This window comes from Sardina pilchardus, chromosome 1, assembly GCF_963854185.1.
Source record: "Sardina pilchardus chromosome 1, fSarPil1.1, whole genome shotgun sequence".
Lineage (NCBI taxonomy): Eukaryota > Metazoa > Chordata > Actinopteri > Clupeiformes > Clupeidae > Sardina > Sardina pilchardus.
The window spans coordinates 17,588,750-17,601,249 of NC_084994.1; the positions used below are offsets into that span (position 1 = coordinate 17,588,750).

A 12,500-nucleotide genomic window follows, 5' to 3' on the forward strand; every position below is an offset into this window, starting at 1 on the left:
TATTGTGACACCTAATGGGCTGCTATCCTGACATTAGCATGGGTTTTTAACAGTGTTATCGTATCACATCAGGGGAGGCAAACAAGTAATGTGTATTGTAATAACAGTGTATTGACAGTGTAGCCTAATTAGGCAAAAGTCAAGTGCATTACAATGGTACTGATTTGTTTCTTCATGTTTCTTCTTGTCTTTCAGAAAATGACCAGTCCAAATACCCCCCCACAGCCAGGTAACTGCACCGTCTACAAAACAGCCTGTGAGGTGCTTTTTCTCAATACACCAGTGGTTCATCGGTGCATGCTGTTCTCTTGTTGTTCCAGGCGCCTCCTCTGACCTGGGGGACACACGAGTGGGCTTGGGTCCCTATTGGTTCTACACCTTTAGGTCCCTCTACGACGCGGGGGATACGGAGAGTCAAACGTAAGTAGAGAGAGAGACAGAGTGTGTGTGTGTGTGTGTGTGTATGTATGTATATCTGTTGACTTTGTGTGTTTTTTTTTCACTTTGCTCTGTTACAGCTATCTGGAGTGGGTGCGCCGCCTGCGGGTGGGTGTACCTGAGTGCCGCCTTGCGCGGCTACAGAGATATGTGCTGGCCCGGGACATGGCGGCACAAGCCCCCCCACAGCCAGGTAACTGCACTGTCTACACGGCCTGTGAGGTGCTTTTCACAACATCAGTGCATGTGGTTATCTCGTTGTTGTTGTTGTTGTTGTTGTTGTTGTTGTTTGCCACCATGTTCTTCGCTAATGCTGATATGTGTTCCCAGGCGCCCCACCAGCCTCCTCGACCCCCTCCCCACCAGCCTCGGCCCCCTCCCCACCTCCACATGTACATGTACATGTACATGTACATGTACGACTAAATGTTGTACTCATTTTCCCGTAAATGTTCTTTAATAAATAAATCATATGTTTGTAAATAAAGACTCTGTCTGTTTCTGTGGAAGGAAAACAATGTTTTAAAAAGAAACACCAAAAAAAGAAAACACACACCATAAAAGCGGGCTGAAATAAAGCCATGCTTAAGAGTACATCACAAAAAAAATTAAAATAAAAGCAGGCTGAAAATAAAGCCATAACTTAATAAACAGTAAATAAATGAAAATGTAAGACAATTACAGTGTAATTAATGTAGTCTTACCAACTTGACATTGTTCACTATTAAATTGTTGGATAAAAGGGTCCGCTTAATACCATAACTGTAGTTGAAATACAATATTTCACTAGCTTTTGCTTGTCCTATTTGTATGTCCCGCCTTTCAACAAAAAGACGCAATGTTTCATTGGCTTATTCTATTTAGTTCTGGCCCGTGATTGGCCGAATTCCCCAGCGTCAACAGTTCAACTTTAAGTTCACGGTGCTGTAAGGTCACTCGTCACCGGCACAACCTCGGACCTTGTCGTTGCATTGAACTTTAAGTAAGTTTGGTGTTTTTGTGTTCATAACAGTCAGTATTAAATCAATTTTGTCAATCAGACATTTTAAATCAATCAGAATTCTGTTAAGTTTGAATGTATAAACGTTATGCTAGTCCCATAGCAATGAATGAGAAATGAATGGGCGCACGTCAGTATAGCCTCCTTATGAGACCTCTCAAATTCGGAAAAATGCATAAAACTATGATCGGACGACGTTTTTGTGTCTGTAATACCCGGAGGTACATGTGATATAAATGCTGCAACGAAATGTAAAGTTTAAATTATGCAAACTTCATGCTGAAAGTGTGACTGCACTAGCTATTCATCGCTAGCAATGAATGAGAAATGAATGGGCGCACGTGAGACCTCTCAAATTCGGAAAAATGCATAAAACTATGATCGGACGACGATTTTGTGTTTGTAATACCCGGAGGTACATGTGATATAAATGCTGCAACGAAATTCGAAGTGGAAATATGTGAGCTATTTGTTTAAAATGCAACCGCAATTTCCATGGTGTTGGGTGTATAGGGGCAGGGCAGTAGGTCACTGGGGGGGGGGGGGGGGGGGGGGTCACTGTCCAGCTATTGTGAAACCTAATGGGCTGTTATCCTTACATTAACATTGGTTTGATGTAGTGATTTGTTTCTTCTTGTTTTACAGAACATGTCTTTTGAGCCAGTTTTCAGTTTCGAGGGCGCAGAACTTGCCCTTCGCCCCTCTGCCGCCGCCGTGGCACACCGCCAGCAGGCCACTGCCGGTCCCCGGCATGTGAAGGGGGCAGGTGAGGTTCGGGCCGAGGCGAGCGCTCGAGCCTTACTGAGGGGAGGCAGCTCTGCAGAGGCGGTGCTGGCCGAAAGCCAGCTCCAGTTGGGCCAGTACCGCGGGCAGACTTTCCAGTGGCTGCTGGAGAATGATGTGGGGTACGCCGCCACCCTCTTGGCGTCCCACCAGAGGGAGAGAGAGGAAGGGAACACCACAAAGACGCCCCTCATGCTGAATAAGGACGCCCTTGCCTCCTACGCTGGCCTCTACCCACCCATGGTGATGGCCATCGCCAGGCGTAGGTTGCGTGAGGGCTCCCAGAAGTCAGCAGAGGGGCTAGACCTTGCGCTGGTGGGGTTTGGTGCCAACGCGCATCGAACGTACAAGTCCATGTACGATGCGCGGGACAAGGAGAGTCGGACGTAAGTAGTGTGTGTGTGTGTGTGTGTGTGTGTGTGTGTGTTTGTGTGTGTGTGTGTGTGTGTGTGTGTGTGTGTTTGTGTGTGTGTGTGTGTGTGTGTGTGTGTGTGCGTGCGTGCGTGTGATAATTTTGTTTGTTTTTTTCCTCCTTTGCTCTGTTACAGCTTTCTGCAGTGGATAAGGACGGTGACACCAGGCCCTGGGTCCAGGATGGAGGTCGTGCAGAAATATGTATTGGCCCGGGACAAGGAGTCCACCACCATCCCCGGGCCAGAGCCAGCCGCCTCCTCCTCCTCGGACCCATCGGACGCCGACGTCCTTGTCGCTGCCGCTGAGGTCGACTCTCCGTGTAAGTATAAAATTTGATGTGAATACACTTGTAACGCACGTGCAATGCACCGTACTAATGCTGATATGTGTTGTCAGCCACGTCCATGGACACCCCACCAGCCGCTGTTCCCTCTTCCTCTCTCTCCTCCTCCTCCCGAGAGCAGCCACTGGAAGGACTGCCGCCGGCTCCACCACTGCCCACTGGCAAAGAGGTGTGTGTGATGTGTATGTGTATGATGTGTGTGTGTGTGTGTGTGTGTGTGTGTGTGTGTGTGTTTCTGTGTGTGTGCCTGTCTGTGTGCTGCACATTCATCTCACTGACCGTATGTCTCTGCTCTCTGCTGTGTGTGTTTCAGCTGCTTCCCCTCAGCTGGAGGAAGACGCTGCCTGAGGAGCAGCAGGACTGGGTGGGCCGGGCGCTGTTCCGGAGGGCAGCCGACGGCAAGGTTGCCCTCACAGCGGACCTCAAGCTGTGGTGGACTCCGCCAGGCGCCCGGCCCCTCTACACGCAGCCCCCCGCCACAGCCCACGCCTTCTTCCAGCGCCCATTCTTCTTGTGGATGCCCTACAGGATGTGGGCATACCGTCTGAAGTGCCCTGCCTGTGGGCGTAAACTGATGGGCGCTGGATTATACAAGACCGTCCGGAGGGTCTTGGACAGGAGTGGGTGGTACTACATGGCCACAGAGTACCTTCAGTGCCCCTCCTGTCTGAAGAAGGTGTCGAGCTGGTCGCAGGACATCCTGCAGCAGCTGGACGTCGCGCACCGCGAAATGTTCCCAGCTGTTCACACGTACAAGTATGTCACTTTAAGTCATTCAACATTCACTCAACATGTATTTTCTTGTACATGAAAGGTTTCTGTAGTTAACTATATTTGTCTGTGTTCTGTACACTCTGTTTCCATCCCAGGATGTCCTGCGACAGAGCGGTGATTGGCCAGCTAAAGGAGCGCACCTTGGGCAACGGTGTGGCTCGCCTCCGTGCCTTCCTGGTGGAGCAGCACACCAGGGAGTGGATGTCACGGTCGATGCTGTACCTTTCCGTGCTCCGCAAGCTAAGGGCACCTGGAGCGGCACCACAGGAGGTGTCGCTCCCGGAGATGCACAAGGTGCCCGGACTCACCTGGCTTGGCGGGGTCTACGTCCGCGAGGCCATCACCAGGCTGGACGAGACCAAGGCCAGGGTGACGTCCATTTTTGGCGATATTCTTAAGATGGACTCCACGAAGAAGGTGAGATTTCTCTCTCCACTGTGAGACCCTGTTACCCTGTATGATGTTGGCGTGCCGTGTGTCTAAGTGTGTGTTTGCGCCGTGTCTTGCAGATCGCCAAAAAGCTTGCGGGCGGTGCCGCCGGCTCGGCCGCCTGGGTCACAAATGTTGGCAACGAGCGCGGGCAGGTGCTCGTGTCCGTCCTCACCGCAGCCGAGGGGGACGGACTGACCAACATGGCGGCCGGCCTGATGCGGCGGTACCGGGAAGCCGGAAAGGCCCCTCCAAAGGTCATGTACGTGGACCGGGACTGCTGTGCCACCGTGGGAACGTCGGCTGTCCATCAGATGTACCACGAGTGGCACGAGCTGGTCGTCAGGCTGGACGTGTGGCACCTCATGCGACGCTTCGCGAGGGGTGTCACCACAAACAGCCACCAGCTCTACGGCCTCTTCATGGCGAGACTCTCCTTCGCCATGTTCGAGTGGGACGCCGGGGACGTCACCCGCTTGAGAGAGGCCAAGCAGTCCGTGGAGGGGAGGGACGCCCACATCAAGCTGTCCGCCAAGGAGCTCGCTCGCCACTGTCGCCGCCGTACGAGGGGTGCGGCGGAAACGGAGCGGCTCCTCCAGGAGGTGCTGGACACCTTCTGGGGGCTGACGGACACCATGGGCGTCCCGCTGATCGACCGTGACCGCATGGAGGAGATCTGGAGCACGCAGCGCCGCCACCTCGACTGCATCCAGGACCCAGAGGGGGTGGAGCTGTACACGCGGACGGGAGAGATCACCAAGGGTGGTGTGGTGCTCCCCGTCTTCCGGTGTGCACGAGGCTCCACTTCCCTGGAGTCCTTCCACCTGCACCTGTGCCGCTTCATCCCAGGTAATTTTTTTTCCTCCACATTTACATGTGTTGTTGTGTTTTTTCCCTTTGCTTCTCACTGACTCTTTCATCCCCCATTTTTTTTATGTTTTCCAGGTACATCCGCGAGTGACGTTCACTTTCAGGTGTACCTGCTGGAGGGCCTGGTGCGGTGGAACGAGGACCGTGGCAGAGCGGCAGTCGAGGGAGGACAACGGTCGGCGCTGCGTTGCTACAGTGGCCTCCTGCAGCACAGCTTCAACCAGCTGGCCCTGGACTTCAAGGGGGTCACGCTGGTTGACAACTACACCCAGCCCAGGGAGTACACAGGTACAGAGAGATCAGTGACAGAGAGTGCTTGCTGCTGCTGCTGCTGCCTTGTGGCATCTGCTAATGTCTCTCTCTCTCTCTCTCTCTCTCTCTCTCTGCAGGGGAACTGTTAGGGGTGCAGTACCTGTACTCCCAGACGGGCGCTGTGCTGCAGGATCTGGGGGATCCCGACGCTCCGGATGGGACGGACGAGGCCGAGGAGGAGGACCAGGACGGGACGGCCACTGATGAGGGCTTCGAGGAGGAGGAGGAGGAGCCAGAGGAGATCCGTCTCCTCGAACATCACAGCGCTCTCCTCCAAGAGCCCCACAGTGTGCCGACTGTGCGGGAGGCCTCGTCATCCCAGTCGGGATCCACCCACCCCCCGCCTGACGACGACAGGATGGAGGTGCAGCAGGCTGAGGAGGAGGAGGAAGTGAGTGCAGTTGCCAAATGTTAACATTTCATATATGCTCAGGTTGTATGCTTGGAGCGTTGCATGATGTGCTGTGTCTTTGTGTTGTGCTTTCTTTCAGGACGTCATTGGGCCAGACGGTCACCCAGGCTACCAGCACGTGGTGGCCCTGGCCCATGCCCTCGTGGAGCTGCGTCACCATGCCTTTGTCAGGCAGCAGCAGGCCAGAGAGATTATCGCTCTCTGGGAGAAGCTGGCTGATGCTGACAAGGCATCGGTGACCTTCCCCCCCCGCCACCGGGACAAGCTGGTCAAGGGGCGGTTCAAGACCAGCAACCGGCACGCTCACACACCAGGGGAGGACAGTGTGAAGCGGTAAGCAGTGACTGCATTATTTACAATTTCATTTTTTTTAGAGCCTGCTATAGTCACTCACTCACTCACTCACTCACTCACCAACACTTTCCCTCTCTCTCTCTCTCTCTCCAGTGTCGTCATGGGTCTGGGGGCGGGAGCGGCACAGACTCCCAAGGCCAGTAGGCTTGTGGAGGCCGTCATACTGGAGCTGTGCCGCTTGCATATCCACGAGGGCAGGACGCTCGCCGGGGTGCGCGTTAACCGCTGGGGTGCCGTCATGAGGGACTACAGACAGATCCAGGACAACGTGTTCGACTGTCCAGCCCTCATGGCGCGCACCCGGATCCAGCTGTATGAAGTTAACCAGCACACCCTGTCGATGTGGTAAGTCAGAATACTTTAGCTGTGTGTGTTTGATTTATATATTTCATTGATAATTTATTAATAATCTATTTTGTTTTCTGTCTGTTTATTTCTCGTAAGGCACAACCGGAGGAGCAAGGCGAGGATGACCGACACCATCACCATCGCAGTCCCGGGGCCCAGCGCTCTCAAGACTGCAGCGGAGCCCCTGTCTACCCCACCTACTCTGCTGCAGCATCCTCAGCAGCCAGACCAGCCCCTCCAGCACTGCCTGCCCGCAGATGACTCTGGTCTGGCTGTGACCATCAGAGGGCCGCTGGCCCCGGGCCTCTACGATCTCCTCGCCTCCGCCGCCGCCGCCACCTCCTCCTCCTCCTCAGCCATGGACAACACCCCTGCTCCCTCCACCAGCACCACCTCAGCCACCCCTGCTCCCTCCACCAGCACCACCTCAGCCACCTCAGCTGATCCAGCCACTGCTCCAGCCACCGCCATCCCCCGCTCCACTGCCTGGAGGCACAAGCTCCAGGAAGAGCAGCAGCGTCGGGCCCGGGAGGAAGGACAGCTCCTCAAGCCCGTCAGAAGGTTCTCCCAGTTTAAGTGTAGGCGCTGTGGCCAGCCAAAGACAAAAGAATTTGGCCACAGCCGCTACAAACGGGAGACCTTCTGCTCCCGGGCCGACGGGGGGACTGTGGAGCAGTGGCTGCAGAGGATGAAGGACCGGGAGCGTGAGGGGCTCCCGCCACCTTAACTCGGCTCGCCACCTTCACCACCTTCACCTCCATGACCACCACCACCACCACCACCACCACCACCCACACCCTGTACATATTGTATATAGTTCAAATAAATAATTTCAATTTTAAAAGAAAAACAATGCTTTCTCCTCTTCATTTATATTGTGTGCCTTTATTTCAGTTGGTCAGTTGAAGCATACACTACTAGTGTTAGGATACATCAACTTAAAAATGCTTTTTGAAAATAATTCTGTTGTCCAAACCCCCCCTGGGGATTTGAAAACCTCATTTGCATTTGAGACAGCCACTCACCAAAGTCAAGGTGTAGCAGACTGCCTAAGTGTGCCGGAAAGGCCCCCAGACCTCCGAGTGTTAACGATGCAAAAACTTGAAAAGAACTAGAAGTGTGTGTGAAGTGTGTCTTTTGTATCTCACGATGGCCGTCCAGGCTACGTCCAGGCCGCTTTTGTGTGTCATGATGGCCCATCAAGGTAAGACAATAGGGCAGGGCAGCCAGTCAGGATCGGACCGACTCTTCTGTGGGCATCCGTCCCCTCAGTCAGGTACAAATACAGGTGGAAAAGTGGCTCAAAATTCATTCTGTGACCATGGACCGTGACTGTGAGAGCAACGTGCCAGAGATGTGTGTGCCAGAGATGGGTGTGGAGCCTGAGCCAGAGGGTATGTATCTATCTTGCTAAATTGTTGTAATCTGTGTAGTGTGTGCATCTATTTAATTTTATCTGGACTAAAGGACTTCTTTATTGCCTGCGTTTAGTGTCAGACACCACCCCTGCTCCTGCTCCCCCTCTGACCAAGAGGAAGAGGAAGAGGAAGCCCCCGACCTGCAAGGTCTGTGGCAGGGAGAGGACGGCCAAGAACGGCCACACAACGTTCCAGGGCACTCCCTACTGCCAGCTTGGGGAGGGCCCTGGAGCAAAAACACCTTTGCAATGGCGGCGAGAGCAGAGGGCAGCTGTGGCTGTGAATGTGGCATCCGTGGAGGGGATGCCACACAGGGTCACCCTGTGCCGCTGGAGGAGCAGGATGCGGCAGGACAAGAGGGTGCTGCGGGAGGAGCAGGGGAAACCCCAAAGCCAGCCAGGGGACCCCTGCACCATCTGTGGGAAGGAGAGGACCCTTGACACGGGGCACGCCTTCTACAAGGGCCAGTTTTACTGTGAGCTGGAGGGCCCTGGGTTGCCCACGGCTCACGAGTGGCTCACCAGTCAGCTTGGCCCTGGGGATGCGGGGAAAGTTCCCAAGACGACCCAGTGGAGGCTCAAAAAGAGACTGGAGAGGCTGGAGAGGACTCAGGCTGCCTCTCCAGAGTCCTCCGGCTCTTCTCCCCCTGGGCCTTCTAGGAGGAAGCCCCAAATGCTGTGCATCTCCTCCTCCTCCGGCTCATCCCCTGCGTCTCCGTGCCCCGTGTCTCCTTCCTCCTCCTCTCCTTCTTCCCCAGCAAAGCCCCGCCGCAAGCGCAGGCGCATCGCCTCCCCCCCTGCCTCTTCCTCTCCTCCTGCCTCTCCTCCCCCCCCTGCCTCTCCTTCTCCTGGGCCTTCCACCCAGAAGAGGAGGAAGCCCCACAAGCCCCACAAGCCCCACAAGCTCCGGCTGTGCCAAAAGTGCCTCCAGCCGTCCCAAAAAGACTACGGGCACAGCAGGTTTGAGGGCCAAACCTTCTGTGCCCTGTACGCCGGAAAAAGTGTGGAGCTGTGGCTGGCAGAGCAGAGGGACTTGAAAACCCAAAGACCCCTCTGAGACTCTAATCCCTCTAGTCTTGTTTGTCTTTTTATTTGTTTATATTGTATTTAATGTGTGGTAGTAGTTTTAGTATGGTGTGTTTTTAAAATATTTTTAACAATTATTTATATCTATATATTCTTTTAGTTTAATTATTCGTACCTTTGTTTGTTTCAATAATAATAATAAAAAATGCTTAATTGCCTAAACACTGTCTGTTTCTGTGGCGAAAAGAAAATAATAATAATTTCACACCATAAAACCAGGTTGAAATAAAAACACAAACTTTATTAACACAAGTTTCATTGACATACATAAGTATTAAACAATATAAAAGCATGTCTGGTTCTGTAGAGAAAAGAAAAAACACTTTATTTTCCACACAATAAAACCAGATTGAAATAAAACCATAAAACCTTTATTACTTACCTTTATTACTGAAATACATAGGTTTTAATACTATAAATGCATGTTTATAATTGAGCCGACACAAAACACGGGCCCTTTAACTGCTCTCAAGTTCCGGTCTCGACGTAACGTGATTGACACGGCATATTGATTTGTGTGCGGTCCATTTTCGCTTGTCTTACTTGTCTCCCTCAAAGAGCGTGTGCATTCCGTATTTCACTACAAATATTTGGGAAAAATGGTTAGAGCGAGCTGTTCAATCTAGGATTTGGCACAGTAGCATGACTAGGCGTAGGAAACGAGTCGCCAAAATGCCGTGACATAACGGTGCCGGCCCGCGGCTGACGCCGCGGGCCGGGCCGTTATAGAAGAACCGTAACCATCTTTTGCGCAGGGGCCATGCTAATCTTCTCTGTATCGATCCAATTTTAGTAGGTGTGCTGCCGTAGCGAGCACATCTTGGCAAGTTCTCACCTCAGCATATATACCCCGCCTCAGCCCAAGCGCTGTCTGTCACGGTGGGTGCTGAGGGGCAAGAAAACCCAGGCCCAGGAAAGGGTATCAGCTAATGCAGATGAAAGCCTGTATGTGGCCAGCTAGCCAGAGTGCTCCAAACACTGCACATTGACATTGAAGGCCAAAACTTTAGCCAGAACAAATGTCCAGGTGCACAAAAGGCCCTAACTTTAGCCAGAACAAATGTCCAGGTGGAAAAAAGAGGCGGGGCCTTGTTCTCCGGCCAGGCCGGCGTGGGTGGTCTCCAGGCCTCGTTTGTCATTCTTCTCGACGGCCTGGCCTGTGCCAATGCCTAGAGACAAGCAGCCTAAGCCCTGAAGTGGAAAGTGCAGGAATGCGGAGCAAAGCATCGCAGACAAACACAGTGTCCTCCTCGTTAGTATAGTGGTGAGTATCCCCGCCTGTCACGCGGGAGACCGGGGTTCGATTCCCCGACGGGGAGATGCTTCAGCTTTTTGGATTCCACTCTGTCCCTTCTTCTTTGCATTAGGAAAACACTAGAGTAAACAGTATGCTGCATTGGCCGGGAATCGAACCCGGGCCTCCCGCGCGGGAGCCGAGAATAATTCAGCTAAACGGCCCTAAACGCTTTCCCATTCATTTCCAATGGTAGTGCTAAACCACTACGGATGCAATATACTTTTGGCCGCCACGCATTTCGGCGCTGTTGAGCTGCTTTTCAAAACGACTGGCGGCCATCTTTAAATCATTTACTGTGGACGGCGTTACTGATGACAGACATCGGGACTGGATTTTTTACTCTCAGGTAAGTTTGGTCTAATTATGTGCTAACCAATGAATTAACATCGATCTATTTAGTGATAATTTGTCTGATATTCAAGGTTTTACGTGATGATATCCCATTAGCGGCGTACTGACACTGGTTTTGTGCACCAGCAGGCTAGGCTAACCCCGTTTGTTTACATCCAAACAGCTAGGTTCGATTTCTCTAAAATGCACTTAAATTGTGATCAGACTATTGATTTTACATTGGGGAACGTACTACTACAGTGTAGACTTGAAATGTAAAGCTTAAATATGCTTTAGATGCGTTAGAATATCCCTCTCTATTAGCATGCTAAATGCATTGAAAACGAATGAATGAGCTAGCTACCAATCGCCACTGTAATGACCTGGCGATCTCTTGAAATACTTTAAAAACGTGATCAGACACTCTGGCTCACTTCTTAAGACTATGGAGATGGTGTTACATCAGCATGGAGTTAAAATTCCATGTGCAAATATGCTTTAGAAGTGTAAACATGTCACTCGCGATTTGCATATGAAATGCATAGGAAATGAATGAACGAGCTACCAATCGCCACTGTAATGACCTGACAATCTCTGGAAATAGTTTTAAAAAGAGATCAGACACTCTGGCTCACTTCTTAAGGCCATGGAGATGGTGTTACAGCAGTATGGAGTTGAAATTCGATGTGCAAATATGCTTTAGAAGTGTAAACATGTCACTCGCGATTTGCATGCTAAAAACAGTGTGATGAATGGGCTGTTTTTGATTACTACTTTTACGAGGGCTGGGGGTCCCTGAAAATGTATTTAAGCCCCCATCAGATCATCTGGCTAGCATGTCTAGTCCCTGTAGATGTTGTTAATACAGTGTGGAGTCGAAATTCGAGGTGTAAATATGCGTCAGATATGTAAACAGAATACCTGATTTGTAATGTGTGCTATTGAGTACAGTACAATATAAAGTCTGTATGGTGTGATTTCAATTGGTTATGTGTTCTTCTTGTAGACACTGGCATATGTGCCCCCTTTGGGTTTGAGCCCTCGTCCTCCGACCTGACCCTGTGGCCCTTTACGGCAGCGGAACTGGCCCTTGAGCACCGCCAGAAGAGGAGTACTGCCTGGAGGATCAAGAGGACTGACAGGGTGCGCATGGAGACAAGGGATACAGTGGCACAAAAAGGAGGCGACTCCAGAGCCGTTGAGCGTTAGGTTCGTAGGCTGATGGGTCAGGCGTCAATACAGCTGTGTGAGCAGCAGCGGACCCAGCAGCAGTGGCAGGGTATCGTCCATCAACAGTGGACCCAGGGCTCAGCAGCAGTGATGGTGTGCCGTTTGACAGCAGTGGACCCAGGGCCCAGCAGCAGTGGTATCGTCCAGCAACAGTGGACCCAGGGCCCAGCAGCAGTGGTGGTGTGTCGTTTGACAGCAGTGGACCCAGGGCCCAGCAGCAGTGGTGGTGTATCATCTGAAAGCAGGCAGCATACCCAAGGCCCAGCAGCAGTGGTGGTGTATCATCTGACAGCAGTGGACCCAGGGCCCAGCAGCAGTGACAGGCTATCGTCCAGCAGCAGTAGTGGTGTGTCGTTTGACAGCAGCGACCTGTTCAGTAGTGGCGGTGTATCGTCCGACAGCAGTGGACCCAGGGCTCAGCAGCACTGGCGGGGTATTGTCCAGCAACAGTGGACCCAGGGCCCAGCAGCAGTGGTTGGGTATCATCCAGCAACAGTGGACCCAGAGTCCAGCATTGGCAATGTACCGTTTGAAGGCAGCGGCCTGTTCAGCAGTGGTGGTGTATCGTCCGGCAGCAGTGGACCCAGGGCTCAGCAGCAGTGGTGGTTTATCGTCTGACAGCAGTGGACCCAGGGCCCAGCAGCTGTGGCGGTGTATCATCCG

General features: G+C 52.4%; 1 non-coding gene and 1 pseudogene across 1 annotated transcript; one reads left to right on the forward strand and one right to left on the reverse strand.

Annotated features, from left to right (window-relative positions):
- Positions 1 to 9,721: 9,721 nt before the first annotated feature.
- On the reverse strand, positions 9,722 to 9,797 carry LOC134095962 (U6 spliceosomal RNA; annotated as a pseudogene).
- A 430-nt stretch (positions 9,798 to 10,227) lies between these two features.
- trnad-guc (transfer RNA aspartic acid (anticodon GUC)) lies at positions 10,228 to 10,299 on the forward strand. Its single transcript has one exon. It is a non-coding gene; the product is annotated as a tRNA-Asp (tRNA).
- The last annotated feature ends 2,201 nt before the right edge of the window (positions 10,300 to 12,500 follow it).